The sequence below is a fragment of the Schistocerca cancellata genome, chromosome 6 (assembly GCF_023864275.1).
Source record: "Schistocerca cancellata isolate TAMUIC-IGC-003103 chromosome 6, iqSchCanc2.1, whole genome shotgun sequence".
Lineage (NCBI taxonomy): Eukaryota > Metazoa > Arthropoda > Insecta > Orthoptera > Acrididae > Schistocerca > Schistocerca cancellata.
Genome location: NC_064631.1, coordinates 699,988,917 through 700,009,987, shown reverse-complemented (window position 1 = coordinate 700,009,987; position 21,071 = coordinate 699,988,917). Strand labels below are relative to the sequence as shown.

Genomic DNA, 21,071 nt, shown 5'->3' with positions numbered 1-21,071 from the left:
CCCTACGCATCGAAGGGCCACAATCAGACTCGATGATGTTAGCCCGGATCTCGTATTTCGACTTCCATGGATTTAGACCAATGAAGGATGAACTCCGTGGGGAGCTCTACATGAATTGTGGGGAGGATACTGATGCAAAAAAAAGGCTTTCAGAAAAAAAGATGTATTTCATTACTTACTGACAGCCCACCTAACTTATCGTAAAATACAGACCACAGGGCAGCACTTGGTCACAGACAATGTTGCAGTAAACATCTACATCTACATCTACATCTACATTTATACTCCGCAAGCCACCCAATGGTGTGTGGTGGAGAGCACTTTACGTGCCACTGTCATTACCTCCCTTTCCTGTTCCAGTCGCGTATGGTTCGCGGGAAGAACGACTGTCTGAAAGCCTCCGTGCGCGCTCTAATCTCTCTAATTTTACATTCGTGATCTCCTCGGCAGGTATAAGTAGGGAGAAGCAATATATTCGATACCTCATCCAGAAACGCACACTCTCGAAACCTGGCGAGCAAGCTACACCGCGATGCAGAGCGCCTCTCTTGCACAGTCTGCCACTTGAGTTTGCTAAACATCTCCGTAACGCTATCACGGTTACCAAATAACCCTGTGACGAAACGCGTCGTTCTTCTTTGGATCTTCTCTATCTCCTCCGTCAACCCGATCTGGTACGGATCCCACACTGATGAGCAGTACTCAAGTATAGGTCGAACGAGTGTTTTGTAAGCCACCTCCTTTGTTGATGGACTACATTTTCTAAGGACTCTCCCAATGAATCTCAACCTGGTACCCGCCTTACCAACAATTAATTTTATATGATCATTCCACTTCAAATCGTTCCGCACGCATACTCCCAGGTATTTTACAGAAGTAACTGCTACCAGTGTTTGTTCCGCTATCATATAATCGTACAATAAAGGATCCTTCTTTCTATGTATTCGCAATACATTACATTTGTCTATGTTAAGGGTCAGTAGCCACTTCCTACACGAAGTCCCTATCCGCTGCAGATCTTCCCGCATTTCGCTACAATTTTCTAATGCAGCAACTTCTCTGTATACTACAGCATCATCCGCGAAAAGCCGCATGGAACTTCCGACACTAGCTACTAGGTCATTTATATATATTGTGGAAAGCAATGGTCCCATAACACTCCCCCGTTGCACGCCAGAGGTCATTTTAACGTCTGTAGAAGTCTCTCCGTTGATAACAACATGCTGTGTTCTGTTTGCTAAAAACTCTTCAATCCAGCCACACAGCTGGTCTGATATTCCGTAGGCTCTTACTTTGTTTATCAGGCGACAGTGCGGAACTGTATCGAACGCCTTCCAGTAGTCAACGAAAATAGCATCTACCTGGGAGCCTGTATCTAATATTTTCTGGATCTCATGAAAAAATAAAGCGAGTTGGGTCTCACACGATCGCTGTTTCCGGAATCCATGTTGATTCCTACATACTAGATTCTGAGTTTCCAAAAACGACATGATACACGAGCAACAAACATGTTCTAATATTCTGCAACAGATCGACGTCAGAGATATAGGTCTATAGTTTTGCGCATCTGCTCGACGACCCTTCTTGAAGACTGGGACTACCTGTGCTCTTTTCCAATCATTTGGAATCTTCCGTTCCTCTAGAGACTTGCGGTACACGGCTGTAAGAAGGGGGCCAAGTTCTTTTGCGTACTCTGTGTAGAATCGAAATGGTATCCCGTCAGGTCCAGTGGACTTTCCTCTGTTGAGTGATTCCAGTTGCTTTTCTATTCCTGATTATTGTCCACGATAACCTGAGTGAGTGGGTCCAAGTCGACGTACGAAAAACACCATTGAAACATCTCCGAATCTGTTTCACCCTGTACTACAATCTCCACACACTGCGGGGTAAACACGTAATTCTCTCGCCACTGATGTCAAGGCCTGTTACTACTTGAAACGAGGCGAAATCGCGACTCGTCGGGCAACAGTACACAATCCTAGCCAACTGCTGTGCAATTTTCCTGTTATTTCGCTGTGAGCAAAGGTGTTTCATGAAGTACTCGATTCCAAATGTAAACAGCATGCAGCTCGCTTTTCAATGTCCTCAGGCAAACTTGTTATGATTGACATCAGTGATTAGCAGTACGTTTTTCTGGGGAGTTCGAAACCATTAGTTATTAAGGGGCTCCGGAACGCCCTATACTTGCAATGTTAAAATAACGCTTATAAATTACATCTTTCCTCACAAAGTATTTGAGGTAAGAAGTTGAACTTTTTACAGATTATTTTTTGGAATATGGGCTACAACTTAACACAGGGATTTTACAAAATTTTAGTTCAGTTATTAAAGATGATTTTTTTTCAATTGTAATGAAAATTCACAACATTTTTGGCAATTTTTTATTTATATATTCAAAAATATACAGTTTTTGGGAAAAAGGCTGTGTTAAATTATGCAGAAGGTACTGTGTAACATTTACTGAAAGTTTGAAACAAATATGTTTGGAAGATCCTTAGATAACATGTAATTAGAATGAGAAAATAAAAGTTTTGGGAATCGAGCGACGAAGATTGGATTAACTTTTTAGTGCATTCCAGGTCCATAGGATGGATTATCTTCATCCTCTGCAAACTCCTCCTCCAGCTTCCTCTTGTTCCTCCTCCTGTTTACTCTTGCTTGTATTTCTAGACTCTTTACAGCCCTGTCTGCAGCCCGAAGGCGTTCCTTGTCTAAAGCAAGCATCGCTCGTACCATGTTAGAACCTATCTTCATTCCCATATTTCTAAATACCTTGCACCTTACAATGTTGCCATCATTGAAAGTCGCAACAGCATCATACACACCAAAGTGAAGTGTTTCTATTCCAACAAATACAGTCTTGGGGATTCTCGACCATATAACACTGTTTACACTTTCATTGGGGTTTTGAGTTTTTCCGTGAATACACTTTCTCAACAGTTCAAGTGCTGCTAAGTCTCTGAAAATAGGTTTTATCACCTCCATTATTGCATGAGGCAGACTATGCTTATGAGTGTACACTTCACCAGTTAGCAATCCTTTGTTATATTTACACCAACTGTCTTCTTCTTTGGGACACAAGCTATGTTGGGGATTTTCTTCGGTTGAAGAAGTATGAAAAAAAGAGCCCAAACAGCCTTCTTCATTTCTTCGACACTTTGGATTTCTAGTTTCTAATAACTCTACTTTTACTCATTATTATACTTCAACAAAACAGAGACTCAAGAAACAGAATTAATTACGATTATTTTCGAGATAACGACAGAGTAAATAAACATGAAACAATCGACAATGACACCAGCGATATATATTGAACCATCACAGGTTAGCCACAACACATACTTTATCTCACATCACTAAAATGTACCTGATGAACACGGACGTTAATAATAACACCATTTGACAGCAGTTTAACAGCGCCACAGTGAGTCACGCCCATGTAGAACACATTTAAAAAAAAAATTTAAAATAGTTGTAGTCTTCGGAATTGAATAAATTATATATCTATTAAAAGGTAATAGTCTGCAGATTCAGAAAACGCAAAAATGTAAAAAATGAACTTTTCATGATTTTGAGCCTTTCCGGAGCCCCTTAACAAGGAGTGTGACACGTCTCCGGTGACTGGCGAATAAAATCTTTCTACAACAACTTTCCATAAATCTTGTTACCTGACTGCGTGCGACACTACTGCTAGTGGTCCTTATGAACAGTCCGTTCATACACCAAAAAATTAGCGAGCTTCATTCACGATGTGGTCATGGGCACATCCAAGCACGATCAGATACTTCATCGAATTTCATATATAACACAAGCAATCAGACGTGTACCTACTGGCTGACTGATTTACAAGGATTAATTCGTCGATACAAATTTTGTGCAAATCCAGCATGCAGAACCACATAAGCAGTCTCTGTAAACAGAGATACAGTGGTCCAGTTTCCTTCCTATCCGGAAGTACTCGGACCAGCCCTCAAAATAGGCAACACATGGAAAGATACGAGACACGTTTAGTAAGCAATGCCACATTTATTTCTGAAGGCAGGTTGGTTTTATTCAATACCCCAATCCACCAATTATTCCTCACTCTTTTGGCTACAAAACCATATTTTTCAACATAATCTCCGTTCAGGCCTTATACCGCATTACTGGGAGGGCATGTATGGCCGCACGGTACCATTCTATTGGTCAAAATAGAAGTCAGCGTCTTGCTTCATCGACTAAAAAAAAATTTTTCAAATGTGTGTGAAATCTTATGGGACTTAACTACTAAGGTCATCAGTCCCTAAGCTTACACACTACTTAACGTAAATTATCCTAAGGAGAAACACACACACACACACACCCATGCCCGAGGGAGGACTCGAACCTCCGCCGGGACCAGCCGCTGCATCAACACCCTCCCCATTATTCATGTATCACCTCCCGCAGAGTGTTCCCTTCATTGGCCGAGACGGTTGGTAGTCGGAAGGTGCAAGATGTGGGCTTTAGGCCGGATGAGGAAGAAGAGTCCAATGAAATTTTGTGAGCTTCTCTCTGATTCGCCGACTTGTGCAGGGCCTTGCGTTGTCGTGGAGAAGTACAGGTTCGTTTGAATTTTTGTGGCGATGAAAACGATGAAGTCGTTTCCTCAGTTTCAAAGCAGTGTGCTACCAGCCGGCACGCAGGAGAACGTACCGGTTTTCGTGAGATTGTTGCGATGGTGGCACATGCCTCGTCCAACGACTCACCGTGGTTTTGTTCACTACCATACCCCCGTATACATTCAGCAAGGGCCTATGAAGACGTGTAATGTTCTAGTTCCCCATCAGAAGAAAGTCAGTGCCATCTCCCTGCTTGGGACGCAACCAGACGACGTGTAGAAGGCTAGTTATGGTCGGAATTTCGTGAAACTATAGCTGAAATACAGTAATACATCTACATCCATACTCCGCAAGCCACCTAACACTGCGTGGCGGAGGGTACCTTGACCACCTCTATCGGTTCTCCCTTCTATACCACTCTCGTTTTGTTCGTGGGAAGAAAGATTGTCTCTATGCCTCTATGTGGGCTCTAATATCTCTGATTTTATCCTCATGGCCTCTTCGCGAGATATATGTAGGAGGGAGCAATATACTGCTTGACTCCTCGGTGTAGGTATGTTCTCGAAACTTCAACAAAAGCCCGTGCCGAGCTACTGAGCGTCTCTCCTGCAGAGTCTTCCACTGGAGTTTATCTATCATCTCCGTAATACTTTCACGATTACTAAATGATTCTGTAACGAAGCGTGCTGCTCTCCGTTTAATTTTCTCTATCTCATCTATCAACCCTATCTAGTACGGATCCCCCATCGGTCAGCAGTATTCACGCAGTGGGCGAACTAGTGTATTGTAACCTACTTCCTTTGTGTTCGGACTGCATTTTCTTAGGATTCTTCCAATGAATCTCAGTCTGGCATCTGCTTTACCGACGATTAATTTTATGTAGCCATTCCATTTTAAATCACTCCTAATGCCTACTCCCAGATAATTTATGGAATTAACTGCTTCCAGTTGCTGACCGGCTGTATTGTAGCTAAATGATAAAGGATCTTTCTTTCTATGTACTCGCAGCACATTACACTAGTCTACATTGAGATTCAATCGCCATTACCTGCACCATGCGTCAATTCGTTGCAGATCCTCCTGCATTTCAGTACTATTTTCCATTGTTACAACCTCTCGATACACCACAGCAAAAAGCCTCAGTGAACTTCCGATGTCATCCACCAGGTCATTTATGTATATTGTGAATAGCAACGGTCCAGTGACACTCCCCTGCGGCACACCTGAAATCACTCTTACTTCGGAATACTTCTCTCCCTTCAGAATGACATGCAGCGTTCTGTTATCTAGTAACTCTTCAATCCAATCACACAATTGGTCTGATAGTCCATATGCTCTTACTTTGTTCATTAAGCGATTGTGGGGAACTGTATCAAACGCCTTGCAGAAGTCAAGAAGCACGGCATCCACCTGGGAACTTTAAATGTTCCACAACAAATTCTGCATTTTTCATCTGAAACTGAACAAATAAAAAAATGTTCGATTAATTACTGAATGGCCCCTGTATGTTTGAGAATCATACACTATTTAAGATTCGTGCAAATGACAAATGAGTGAGTCGTGGCCAACCGCAACTAGTTTTGGTCCGAATCTCACATGACGCCTCAGAACCGTAAACACTCCTAACCTAAATCCATGACGGTAGCGTCGTTCCCCATTAATACGAGATGCACCAATGGCCTCCGAATAGCCCATCATAGCCCGTCCCGATGTGCAAAGGCATACCTACACTGCTTGACAGCACACGAGTATGCAGTGTCCCGATCGCTGAGCAGATTTGAAATGTTGTGGGAAAAGATGAATATATCCGACTAGGTTCAATTCACTGCCTATATTAACAGACGGTGCGCGAACTTCAGGCAATAGTTTCCCCAGGCGATCCTCTCAATACCAGGCTATTTCTAAACCTCACAACTGCGAACACAGACGTCCTGTCGCATGAAAACGAATGAGTAGCTATTACTCTGGCACGCTTACAAACATATGCTTGTTTAGGTACCCCAGAATTAGCTCCACCTTCCCTCACGTTTTCACTGTGTAATAACAGTTCAGTTGCGCTCCCGGGTCGATATACAACGGCTACAGCCTACGAGAAGGTTGTATAGGTGATAACGCTACTTATCGTCAAGTCACTCAGCCGGAAACATTTTCGATCTTGATACCTTGTCATTGTTTAGATCTATCAAGGACAAAATTCAACTCGTCCTCTGGTCAAGACCCAAGTGCAGTAGTTTACTTATACTCGAACATGGCCTGCGGTACGTTACAGCTTTCCCGGCTTATATCCCTTTGTGACCAGATGCTGTGTCCCGTTTTTATCGATCATGGCCCATTTCAGTCTCCTTACGTACTGCCAGTACCCAGAATCTCTAGTGACTGCTCGGGTCTGTAGCGAGTGAGTCAGTTAAAACAAACGGTTGGGCCTCGCCTATAGTAGTAGTCAATAAATGCAAAGGCTCCCTCAGACTAAGCCGAGATTTTAATCCAACAAAAAGCCGAAAGTGATTAGAAATCTTCCCTGCACTCTGTTCAGAGGACCACATCATGGAGTTGGTTAGATGACAACAGTTTTCAGAGATCAACTTTGCCGATGCCTATTTGCAAATATCTATGGCTGAGGAATAGCAGAACATCAGTTTAAAGAAATGCAAGCGCCCGGCTTTGGAATATTGACCACTGCTACAGTTTTCCACAGACAGACCTGGAACAGTTAATCATGTCCACACCCACCTGCACTAACCACCTAGAAGACTTAAATGTCAAGTGCGTCGCGCATCATGAATACCAGCGAAACCTTTGCACACTATTTACTAAACTACGGTATGCAGGTCTACAGTGCCGCTTAGACTAATGCCAGTTTCTCCAGGAGCTGGTGAAATAATTCGGAAACTTGTTACACGAAGAAAGATCCTGCTCTTTTAATGTAACGTATTAGTTATCGACTCCCAACCCCTCCCCGGAACTTATAAAATGCTGCGAAGTTTTTTGTTTGAAGTGAATTATTATTCGAATTTTCTCATACAAACAAGCCTTATCGTACAATCAATAAACCAACAGGAAGTATAAGGTGTTCTGTAAAAGTGGGCAGTTGTCTATGAGGATTTTATACAGATAATATGTATGCTGTGGTCGGCATCTTTCCTTACACCTTTGCATTATTCCACTGATTTACGTTGCGGATGCCTCTGCATATGGCGTTTGTGTGGAGTTGGCACGTAGGAACGATCACAGTAATGTACTGCCCATCGCATATGCGTCCAAAACACTTACGCAGATGCAACAGACCATACACAGACTGAAAGCGAAGTGTTAGCGATTCCAACGTTCGGCACTTTTCATAAGCTACATCTACATCTACATCTACATTTATACTCCAGAAGCCTACATTTATACTCCGCAAGCCACCCAACGGTGTGTGGCGGAGGGCACTTTACGTGCCACTGTCATTACCTCCCCTTCGTGTTCCAGTCGCGTATGGTTCGCGGGAAGAACGACTGTCTGAAAGCCTCCGAGCGCGCTCTAATCTCTCTAATTTTACATTCGTGATCTCCTCGGGAGGTATAAGTAGGGGAAGCAAAATATTCGATACCTCATCCAGAAACGCACCCTCTCGAAACCTGGCGAGCAAGCTACACGGCGATGCAGAGCGCCTCTCTTGCAGAGTCTGCCATTTGAGTTCGTGAAACATCTCCGTAACACTGTCAAGGTTACCAAATAACCCTATGACGAAACGCGCCGCTCTTCTTTGGATCTTCTCTATCTCCTCCGTCAACCCGATCTGGTACGGATCCCACACTGATGAGCAGTACTCAAGTATAGGTCGAACGAGTGTTTTGTAAGCCACCTCCTTTGTTGATGGACTAGATTTTCTAAGGACTCTCCCAATGAATCTCAACCTGGTACCCGCCTTACCAACAATTAATTTTATATAATCATTCCACTTCAAATCGTTCCGCACGCATACTCCCAGATATTTTACAGAAGTAACTGCTACCAGTGTTTGTTCCGCTATCATATAATCATTCAATAAAGGATCCTTCTTTCTATTTTATCGCAATACATTACATTTGTCTACGTTAAGGGTCAGTTGCCACTCCCTGCACCAAGGGCCTATATGCTGCATGATCTTCCTGCATTTCGCTACAATTTTCTAATGCTGCAACTTCTCTGTATACTACAGCATCATCCGCGAAAAGACGCATGGAACTTCCGACACTATCGACTAGGTCATTTATATGTATTGTGAAAAGCAATGGTCCCATAACACTCCCCTGTGGCACGCCAGAGGTTACTTTAACGTCTGTAGACGTCTCTCCATTGATAACAACATGCTGTGTTCTGTCTGCTAAAAACTCTTCAATCCAGCCACACAGCTGGTCTGATATTCCGTAGGCTCTTACTTTGTTTATCAGGCGACAGTGCGGAGCTGTATCGAGGGCCTTCCGGAAGTCAAGAAAAATAGCATCTACCTGGGAGCCTGTATCTAATATTTTCTGGGTGTCATGAACAAATAAAGCGAGTTGGGTCTCACACGATCGCTGTTTCCGGAATCCATGTTGTTTCCTACATAGTAGATTCTGAGTTTCCAAAAACGACATGATACTCGAGCAAAAAACATGTTCTAAAATTCTACAACAGATCGACGTCAGAGATATAGGTCTATAGTTTTGCGCATCTGCTCAACGACCCTTCTTGAATACTGGCACTACCTGTGCTCTTTTCCAATCATTTGGAACCTTCCGTTCCTCTAGAGACTTGCGGTACACGGCTGTTAGAAGGGGGGCAAGTTCTTTCGTGAACTCTGTGTAGAATCGAATTGGTATCCCGTCAGGTCCAGTGAACTTTCCTCTGTTGAGTGATTCCAGTTGCTTTTCTATTCCTGATTACTGTCCACGACAACCTGAGTGAGTGGATCAAAACGACGTACGAAAAACACCATTGATACATCTCCGAATCTGTTTCACCCTGTACTACACCCTCCACACACTGCGGGGTGAACACGTAATTCTCTCGTCGCTGATGTCAAGGCCTGTTACTATTTGAAAAGTGGCGAAATCGCGACTCGTCGGGCCACATTACACAATCCTAGCCAACTGCTGGGCAATTTTCCTGATATTTCGCTGTGAGCAAAGGTGTTTCATGAAGTACTCGATTCCAAATGTAAACTGCATGCAGCTCGCTTTGCAATGTCCTCAGGCAAACTGGTTATGATTGACATCAGTGATTAGCAGTACGTTTTTCTGGGGAGTTCGAAACCATTAGTTATTAACAAGGAGTGTGACAAGTCGCCGGTGACAGGCGAATAAAATCTTTGTACAACAATTTTCCATAAATCTTGTTGCCTGACTGCGTGCATCACTACTGCTAGTGGTCCTTTTGAACAGTCCGTGGTCCGCTTTGATACACCAAAAAGTTAGCGAGCTTCATTCACGATGTGGTCATGGGCACATCCAAGCACGATCACATACTTCATCGAATGTCATAGATAACACAAGCAATCAGACGTGTAGCTACTGGCTGACTGATTTATAAGGATTAATTCGTTGATAAAAATTTTGTGCAAATCCAGCATGCAAAACCACATAAGCAGTCTGTGTAAACAGAGATATAGTGGTCCAGTTTCCTTCCTATCCGGAAGTACTCGCACCAGCCCTCAAAATAGGCAACACAGCATTGAAAGATACGAGATACGTTTAGTAAGCAATGCCACATTTATTTCTGAAAGCAGGTTGGTTTTATTCAATACCCCAATCCATCAATTATTCCTCACTCTTTTGGCTACAAAACCATATTTTTCAACATAATCTCCGTTCAGGCCTTATACCGCATTACTGAGAGGGCATGTATGGCCGCACGGTACCATTCTGTTGGTCAAAATAGAAGTCAGCGTCTTGCTTCATCGACTAAAAAAAAAATGTTCAAATCCGTGTGAAATCTTATGGGACTTAACTACTAAGGTCATCAGTCCCTAAGCTTACTCACTACTTAACGTAAATTATCCTAAGGACAAACACACACACACCCATGCCCGAGGGAGGACTCGAAAGTCCGCCGGGACCAGCCGCTGCATCAACACCCTCCCCATTATGCATGTATCGCTTCCCGCAGAGTGTTCCCTTCATTGGCCTAGACGGATGGTAGTCGGAAGGTGCAAGATGCGGGCTCTAGGCTGGATGAGGAAGAAGAGTCCAATGAAATTTGGTAAGCTTCTCTCTGATTCGCTGACTTGTGCAGGGCCTTGCGTTGTCGTGGAGAAGTACAAGTTCGCTTGAATTTTTGTGGCGATGGAAACGATGAAGTCGTTTCCCCAGTTCCAAAGCAGTGTGCTGCCAGCCGGCACCCAGGAGAACGTACAGGTTTTCGTGAGATTGTTGCGATAATGGCACATGCCTCGTCCAACGACTCACCATGGTTTTGTTCACTACCATACCCCCGTAGACATTCAGCAAGGGCCTATGAAGATGTGTAATGTTCTAGTTCCCCATCAGAAGAAAGTCAGTGCCAGCTCCCTGCTTGGGACGCAACCAGACGACGTGTAGAAGGCTAGTTATGGTCGGAATTTCGTGAAACTATAGCTGAAATACGGTAATACATCTACATCCATACGCCGCAAGCCACCTAACACTGCGTGGCGGAGGGTACCTTCACCAACTCTATCGGTTCTCCCTTCTATACCACTCTCGTATTGTTCGTGGAAAGAAAGATTGTCTGTATGCCTCTATGTGGGCTCTAATATCTCTGATTTTATCCTCATGGCCTCTTCGCGAGATATATGTAGGAGGGAGCAATATACTGCTTGACTCCTCGGTGAAGGTATGTTCTCGAAACTTCAACAAAAGCCCGTGCCGAGCTACTGAGCGTCTCTCCTGCAGAGTCTTCCACTGGAGTTTATCTATCATCTCCGTAATACTTTCACGATTACTAAATGATTCTGTAACGCAGCGTGCTGCTCTCCGTTGAATCTTCTCTATCTCTTCTATCAACCCTATCTGGTACGGATCCCACATCGGTCAGCAGTATTCAAACAGTGGGCGAACAAGTGTATTGTAACCTACTTCCATTGTGTTCGCACTGCATTTCCTTAGGATTCTTCCAATGAATCTCAGTCTGGCATCTGCTTTACCGACGAGTAATTTTATGTAGCCATTCCATTTTAAATCACTCCTAATTCCTGCTCCAGATAATTTATGGAATTAACTGCTTCCAGTTGCTGACCGGCTGTATTGTTGCTAAATGGTAAATGATCATTCTTTCTATGTACTCGCAGCACATTACACTTGTCTACATTGAGATTCAATCGCCATTCCCTGCACCATGCGTCAATTCGTTGCAGATCCTCCTGCATTTCAGTACAATTTTACATTGTTCCAACCTCTCGATATACTCCAGCATCATCCGCAAAAAGCCTCAGTGAACTTCCGATGTTAACCACAAGGTCATTTATATATATTTGAATACCAATGGTCCTACGACACTCCCCTGCGGCACACCTGAAATCACTCTTACTTCGGAATACTTCTCTCCATTGAGAATGACATGCAGCGTTCTGTTATCTAGTAACTCTTCAATCCAATCACACAATTGGTCTGATAGTCCATATGCTCTTACTTCGTTCAATAAGCGATTGTGGGGAACTGTATCAAACGCCTTGCAGAAGTCAAGAAGCACGGCATCCACCTGGGAACTCCAAATTTTCCACAACGAATTCTGCACTTTTCATCTGAAACTGAACAAATAAAAAAAAGTTCGATTACTTACTGAATGGCCCCTGTATGTTTGAGAATCATGCACTATTTAAAATTCGTGCAAATGACAAATGAGTGAGTCGTGGCCAACCGCAAGTAGCATTGGTCCGAAACTCACATGACGCCTCAGAACCGTAAACACTCCTAAACTAAATCCATGACGGAAGCGTCGTTCCCCATTAATACGAGATGCACCAATGGCCTCCGTATAGCCCATCATAGCCCGTCCCGATGTGCAAAGGCATACCTACACTGCTTGACAGCACAGGGGTATGCAGTGTCCCGATCGCTGAGCAGATTTCAAGTGCTGTGGGAAAAGATGAACATATCCGAATAGGTTCAATTTAGCGCCTATATTAACAGACGGTGCGCGAACTTCAGGCAATAGTTTCCCCAGGCGATCCTCTCAATACCAGGCTATTTCTAATCACCACAACTGCGAACACTGACGTCCTGTTCCATGAGTACTAATGAGTAGCTCTTACTTTGGCACGCTTCCAAACATATGCTTGTTTAGGTACCCCAGAATTAGCTCCACCTTCCCTCACGTTTTCACTGTGTAATAACAGTTCAGTTGCGCTCCAGGGTCGATATACAACGGCTACAGCCTACGAGAAGGTTGATAACGCTACTTATCGTCAAGTCACTCAGCCGGAAACATTTTCGATCTTGATACCTTGTCATTGTTTAGATCTATCAAGGACAAAATTCAACTCGTCTCTGGTCAAGACCCAAGTGCCGTAGTTTACTTATACTCGAACATGGCCTGCGGTACGTTACAGCTTTCCCGGCTTATATCCCTTTGTGACCAGATGCTGTGTCCCGTTTTTATCGATCACGGCCCATTTCAGTCTCCTTACGTACTGCCAGTACCCAGAATTTCTATTGCCAGCTCGGGTCTGTACCGAGTGAGTCAGTTAAAACAAACGCTTGGGCTTCGCCCCTAGTAGTAGTCAAGAAATGCAAAGGCTCCCTCAGACTAAACCGAGATTTTAATTCAACTAAGCGCCAAGAATGATTAAAAACCTTCCCCGCACTGTGTTCAGAGGACCACATCATGGAGTTTATTAGATGACTACAGTTTTCAGAGATCAACTTTGCGATGCCTATTTGCAAATATCTATGGCTGAGGAATAGCAGAACATCGGTTTAAAGAAATGCAAGCGCCCGGCTTTGGAATATCGACCACTGCTACAGTTTTCCACAGACAGACCTGGAACAGTTAATCATGTCCACACCCACCTGCACTAACCACCTAGAAGACTTAAATGTCAAGTACGTCGCGCATCATGAATACCAGCGAAACCTTTGCACACTATTTACTAAACTACGGTATGCAGGTCTACAGTGTCGCTTAGACTAACGCCAGTTTCTCCAGGAGCTGGTGAAATAATTCGGAAACTTGTTACACGAAGAAGGATCCTGCTCTTTTAATGTAACGTATTAGTTATCGACTCCCAACCCCTCCCCGGAACTTACAAAATGCTTCGAAGATTTTTGTTAGAAGTGAATTATTATTCGGATTTTCTCATTCAATCAAGCCTTATCGTACAATCAATAAACAATCAGGAAGTATAAGGTGTTCTGTAAAAGTGGGCTGTTGTCTATGAGGATTTTATACAGATCAATGTGTATGCTGTGGTCGGCATCTTTCCTTACACCTTTGCATTATTCCACTGATTTACGTTGCGGATGCCTCTGCATATGGCGTTTGTGTGGAGTTGGCACGTAGGAACGATCACAGTAATGTACTGCCCATCGCATATGCGTCAAAAACACTTACGCAGATGCAACAGACCATACACCGACTGAAAACGAAGTGTTAGCGATTCCAACGTTCGGCACTTTTCATGAGCTACATCTACATGTACATCTACATTTATAATCCAAAAGCCACCCTACGGTGTGTGGCGGAGGGCACTTTACGTGCCACTGTCATTACCTCCCCTTCGTGTACCAGTCGCGTATGGTTCGCGGGAAGAACGACTGTCTGAAAGCCTCCGAGCGTGCTCTAATCTCTCTAATTTTACATTCGTGATCTCCTCGGGAGGTATAAGTAGGGGAAGCAATATATCCGATGCCTCGTCCAGAAACGCACCCTCTCGAAACCTGGCGAGCAAGCTACACCGCGATGCAGAGCGCCTCTCTTGCAGAGTCTGCCATTTGAGTTCGTTAAACATCTCCGTAACACTATCACGGTTACCAAATAACCCTGTGACGAAACGCGCCGCTCTTCTTTGGATCTTCTCTATCTCCTCCGTCAACCCGATCTGGTACGGATCCCACACTGATGAGCAATACTCAAGTATAGGTCGAACGAGTGTTTTGTAAGCCACCTCCTTTGTTGATGGACTCCATTTTCTAAGGACCCTCCCAATGAATCTCAACCTGGTACCCGCCTTGCCAACAATTAATTTTATTTGATCATTCCACTTCAAATCGTTCCGCACGCATACTCCCAGATATTTACAGAAGAAACTGCTACCAGTGTTTGTTCCGCTATCATATAATCATAAAATAAAGGATCCTTCTTTCTATGTATTCGCAATACATTACATTTGTCTATGTTAAGGGTCAGTTGCCACTCCCTGCACCAAGTGCCTATCCGCTGCAGATCTTCCTGCATTTCGCTACAATTTTCTAATGCTACAACTTCTCTGTATACTACAGCATCATCCGCGAAAAGCCGCATGGAACTTCCGACACTATCTACTAGGTCATTTATATATATTGTGAAAAGCAATCGTCCCATAACACTCCCCTGTGGCACGACAGAGGTTACTTTAACGTCTGTAGACGTCTCTCCATTGATAACAACATGCTGTGTTCTGTTTGCTAAAAACTCTTCAATCCAGCCACACAGCTGGTCTGATGTTCCGTAGGCTCTTACTTTGTTTATCAGGCGACAGTGCGGAACTGTATCGAACGCCTTCCGTAAGTCTACCTGGGAGCCTGTATCTAATATTATCTGGGTCTCATGAACAAATACAGCGAGTTGGGTCTCACACGATCGCTGTTTTCGGAATCCATGTTGATTCTTACATAGTAGATTCTGGGTTTCCAAACGCGACGTGATACTCGAGCAAAAACAAATTCTAAAATTCTACAACAGATCGACGTCAGAGATATAGGTCTATAGTTTTGCGCATCTGCTCGACGACCCTTCTTGAAGACTGGGACTACCTCTGCTCTTTTCCAATCATTGGGAACCTTCCGTTCCTCTAGAGACTTGCGGTACACGACTGTTAGAAGGGGGGCAAGTTCTTTCGCGTACTCTGTGTAGAATCGAATTGGTATCCCGTCAGGTCCAGTGGACGTTCCTCTGTTGAGTGATTCCAGTTGCTTTTCTATTCCTTGGACATTTATTTCGATGTCAGCCATTTTTTCGTTTGTGCGAGGATTTAGAGAAGGAACTGCAGTGCGGTTTTCCTCTGTGCAACAGGTTTGGAAAAAGATGTGTAGTATTTCAGCTTTACGCGTGTCATCCTCTGTTTCAATGCCGTCACCATCCCGGAGTGTCTGGATATGCTCTCACAGTTATAATAAAATGTTCAAAGCAGCATCACAAAACACAAATCCGATGATCGAACCCGCGTTTCCGCAGCGCCCAACCCAGTCTCTGGTAAGCAGGAAATGTGTTTCCACGTACACGCAGAAAGGAGACAGACTTTGGAAGGATTTCCCATTATGCCCCACTATTCACTGCAAATATGCGCCGCTACCCGATCTTGTGATCCGTCATGCACTATGTAGTCTATGGGTGACCCACTTACATTAAACACATAAATTTTCGTATCTACCACTATCTGTCAGTCATCATCAACAGACTCATAATAGACGCTGAGGCAGACGTCCCTCATGTCGCCATTCTGCCCACTCTGTGACCACAAGTTTTACAGCTACTCTATCGACGGTACTATGGAATGTCAAGAATTAAACCACTAGCGAGAAGACACCCGTATTGGGCAGGCTTAAACAGGAACTTGGAAACTGTAGTGCGCGGATGTTGAGCCTTCGCGCAGCATCAGGTAGCAACCCCCCCCCCCCCCCCCCCCGCCCTAACGTGTTAGGGCCTCTGCATTTGGAACCTGCCTACTACTCGGTTCTGTGTGGTTTGTTGTCATAGGAACCTATTCTAAATATCCATATGAGTTAAACATGGCGCCCATCCTGACAGAAGCAGCTATAAATCTGCTAGTTCAAATTGTACGCATTAAAGAGTTTCCCCGAAATACTGTGTCGGACATTGGAGCCCATTTCACAGCAACAGCTTTCAAATAAGTCTGCACATTAAACGGCATAAAAGCCTTTGTGTTTCGCCATTCCACCCACCGTCCAACGGCGAAGCGGAGCGGTTGTTGTGGACATGAGAGCAGCAAATACTGAATGCAGTAGGAACTACCGACAGTGCAACAGCACAAATGGTGTTTCTGAGGACGCGCAGGATCGGTCCCATCCAAGATTGTTGACCAGCAGAACTCTTCTACGTAAGGCAGCTGTGGATGGTTCTCTATACCTTGATCTCACACCTCAGAAACGATGCTCACGACGCTACGTGTACACAAGCAACGGTTATTAACACCGTATGGCTGCGCTTCACGTGATTAGAAACGAAGAGGGGTTTGTAGTGCTGTCATACAATCCATCACTGCCCATGCCTACCAACTGCATCACTACGAGTAATACAACCACAACTAGAAAGCGCACCTCTGCCATTCCCACAATCTCGCAGACGTAACTCGCGCCCACGTAAACCAGCGTCAGTTTCACCGAACACAGTCATGAGAATGGCTATTGCCATTTCTCCTCTGCTGCCAGAGCAAACGCTGACCATATCACCACAAACCCAGCATAATGCCTCATGTTACCACTTATTCAGATAAGCCGGTAAGCCGGAGGATTTACATGCCATAGCACAGGTTCACCTTCCTAAACGGCGTCTGGGACACTTTTCGCCATAAGCTCTCATTTAAGTGTGGAACGATAGGGCATCCCAGTACGGCGACTTTGCAAGCACGCCAGAGATCACTGAGGATCTCAATCACAAGGTGGAACCGTTACAGCTGCGGGTGGTAGCAGCATCACACACCTTTCTAGTTGAAAACTAGACCTCACGGCTGTCAGGTAATTTCGACGGCACTGCGACAGGGGACTCTGTGGTATATTCACTCAACTATCGGTTCCTTCTCGTAACACATCATTGTTTCTTGGTCTCGGTGCCTTGTTGTAAAGCACCATAGGTTCTTTGTCGCTGTTTCTACTACGCTGCAAGATTTCTCTCTCCAGATTATTCGTGGCACTGTTTGTCTGTGGTTCGACCTACAGTTGTCCATTTCCTGGTTCATTGTCTGTCTGTAAACACTCGGCTGTCACCTGTTGACAATTCCAGACTGGTTCATCGACTCTCAATGGGTTTCCTTTGAATAGTTTCTGACATTTGTCCGAAACTGGATGACAATAAAGTTTGTTTTCGATTTGTTTCTGTTTTACAAGATATTTATTCTTTAGTGTCATAGGATTACCCTAATCCCCTACTGTCTTTCAATTTATGCATACATATGCTCCATGGCATTTGGGCAGAGTACGATGGTATCTCTTCACCACAACAAATACGTATCGTCTACCAACTAGCCATCAAACATGCTTACTGAGTGACTATGGCCTATCAAAGAGGTCACTGGACGTGCTTGAGAACAAAACCATGTTAAATGTGCTTGTGTCTTCTGTTGTTCTAACCAGTGATACAATAAATGCTTCACTGAGTTCTATGGACTTCAACACAGTGCTGGTAGCAGGACGTCCCGAGTTCTTTGGAAAATGTGTGGCTGGTACAAGACTTCTGGAAACTCATTCCTTATCTGAGTCCACAGGGGCATCAGTTTCTATGTTGCCCTGAGAAAGAAGTCTAACGAGGTGGACTGCGGTCTACGGATTTTGCAGGCCAACGTACAGGTCCTCACAGGATGATCCAATAACTGTCGAAACTACGGGTTAGTGCTAAATGTACTCGTTTTAGAAAAATACGCTGGAGTATCATCTTTTCGGAGCCACATCCTACCTGTGATAAACAGTGGCATCTCTTCTAATAACGTTAGCAGATGTTCTTATAACAATAGTTATTACATTGCCCACCTGACTCAAGAAGGAAATATGTAGGACCGAGGTAATGGCAAGTGTAGTTACTGCAAATTGTCTCTGATGTCCTCATACAGCTGTTGTGAATAGGCGCGAGTTATGACAATCATAGATGCCTTTATCTGTCAACAGAACAATTTCGAATTATGGGTCTTTGTTAGCCTGTTGCAGAAGGCAGCATACAATCTCAAGTTGAGGTAAATAATGATGCAGTCCCATGGTGTGTACTCTGGTAGGACGAAAAGGAGGAAGCATCTCTTCCCCCAGCACTTTTCGTACTGTCATGGAGACCACTGAACTCAGGGGCAATGACTCTTATACTTGCCTTGGACCCATTCACAAGTGCATACACCATCTGAGGTCTCCCACACTGGGTGTGCATACCAACAATGTGCCGACATTTCCCATTAGATTGTAGATCGCACTAAATGTGCGATAATCTGGACACCTTCATCCTGGGAATCGTTTCCGATGTATTTACAGATCTCTTCCTTAACTGATGTACTCATGCAAGCTTTGTGCTCACTCTGTATGTTTTTGCAGAGTATATTGGTTTTTGGCTTCATCGCAACACACACACACACACACACACACACATTTATATATATATATATATATATATATATATATATATATATATATATATATATATATATATGTGTGTGTGTGTGTGTGTGTGTGTGTGTGTGTGTGTATGTGTGTGTGTGCGTGTGTGTGTTCCATGTCTACTCCTAAGCCACTGGATCGATTTCAATCAAACTTGGTACACATATTACTTACTATTTGGAAATAAATAAATGGGGATAAAAACCACGTAGCTCCCACAGGTGTGGGTGTGTGGGTGATATGACTTCATAAAACCTGACATCTAGGTTGCGCTGAAGGATAGGTATTTTGTGTGGGTAGTATTTTAAAGTGCTTAAGTGGGTACACATGTGTGTACATGGCTGAAGAGTGAGAGGATTAAGAAGAGATTAATGTTTAATATTATGTCGACAACGCGGTCATAGGAGACTGAGCACCAGCTTGGATTAACGAAGGATGGAAAAGTACACAGACGGTGCTCTTTCGAAGGAACCATCCTCGCATATGCTTTAAGCGATTCAGGGAAATCACAGAAAACCTAAATCAGTATGGCCGGATGTAGTTCTGAATCATCATCCACCCAAATGATAGTTCAACGTACTAACCACTGCACTACCCTGCTCGATCTGAGAAATGGACCAGGAGATGGATAGGAGAGGGGAGAGGAGGTGACGGACAATGGTCAGGGAGTAAAAGATGGACAGAGAGAAGGGCAAAGGGGAGAGGAGAAAATGGGCTGCTAAAGATGGGAGGAGGAGATGGGCAGAAATGATGGGTAGAAGTTGTAGAGGTTGTAAGATGAGGTGGATATAAAGAGGGGATAAGGAGTCAGACAGAAAGAGGATAAGGAGGAGATGGACGAGTGAGCAGGAGGAGGAGATGGATAGATGGATGAGGAGGTGATGGACACAGGGACGGGGAGGAAGAAACGGACAGAGGAGTGAAGAGTAGATAGATAAAGGGGTGAGGAGGAAGTGAGGAGAAATAGAACAGACGAGGTGGAGTGTACAATATGCAAGGTGATTCTTTGGTGTTGTTACAGATTTTCAGGGATAATGGAGAAGGTAAAATGTATATATATATATGAGGTGAGGGATCCAGGTCCAGAAATGATCGAGTCGAAGTTATTTGCTAACATCGATCTGATCCCACTAACAGTGGAATACATATAGTGGTACTGTTTTTGCAAAGATTGTAGGGTGGGAAACTTTCAGAGGTGGTAGTATGGACGAAAAAAAAAACTCTCTAGTACACATTGGCTCCAAAACATATACCTTAAGAGCTATGAACATTTGTTTATTTTCGCTAGTGTGAAACATACCACTTCTGTTGAACAAGTGTCCATAGCTCTTAAGGTATGCATTCTAAAGCCCACGTTTGCAAGACACTTGGTTTCCGTTCTACCACCACCAGACTAAGTAATAGCAGTACCGGTATAAGTATTCCACTGAGGTATCAAAACGATTCCGACTCAGTCGTTATATATATATATATATATATAATATATATATATATATATATATATATATATATATATATATATAAAATAGAGGGAAACATTCCACGTGGGAAAAATATATCTAAAAGCAAAGATGATGAGACTTACAAAACATAAGCGCTGGCAGGTCGATAGACACACAAACAAACACAAACATACACACAAAATTCAAGCTTTCGCAACAAACCGTTGCTTCATCAGGAGAGAGGGAAGGAGAGGGAAAGACGAAAGGATATATATATATATATATATATATATATATATATATATGTGTGTGTGTGTGTGTGTGTGTGTGTGTGTGTGTATCTCGAACTCCATACTTCAAAAACACACACACACATATATACAAGTGCTGCATGCTGCAACATCTATACTGTCACGCAGGACTCACTAAGTAACGTGATAGTGCGGTGATGAAGCACTTTTGAAATCTTGCGAACTGCGGGAAGCTCCGTTGTTTTGTAACCCCTCTCCTGTGCTCGGTGGGACGCAGAGCTTATCAGCGCCGTGTTGTGGTCACAAGTTGCT

The 21,071-nt window shown here is 43.8% G+C and overlaps 1 protein-coding gene across 1 annotated transcript in view; it reads right to left on the bottom strand.

The window, feature by feature from the left end:
* LOC126088483 (probable G-protein coupled receptor CG31760) overlaps positions 1-21,071 on the bottom strand; it is a 777,830-nt gene that overhangs the window by 417,098 nt on the left and 339,661 nt on the right. The gene's annotated exons all lie outside the window — the stretch shown is intronic.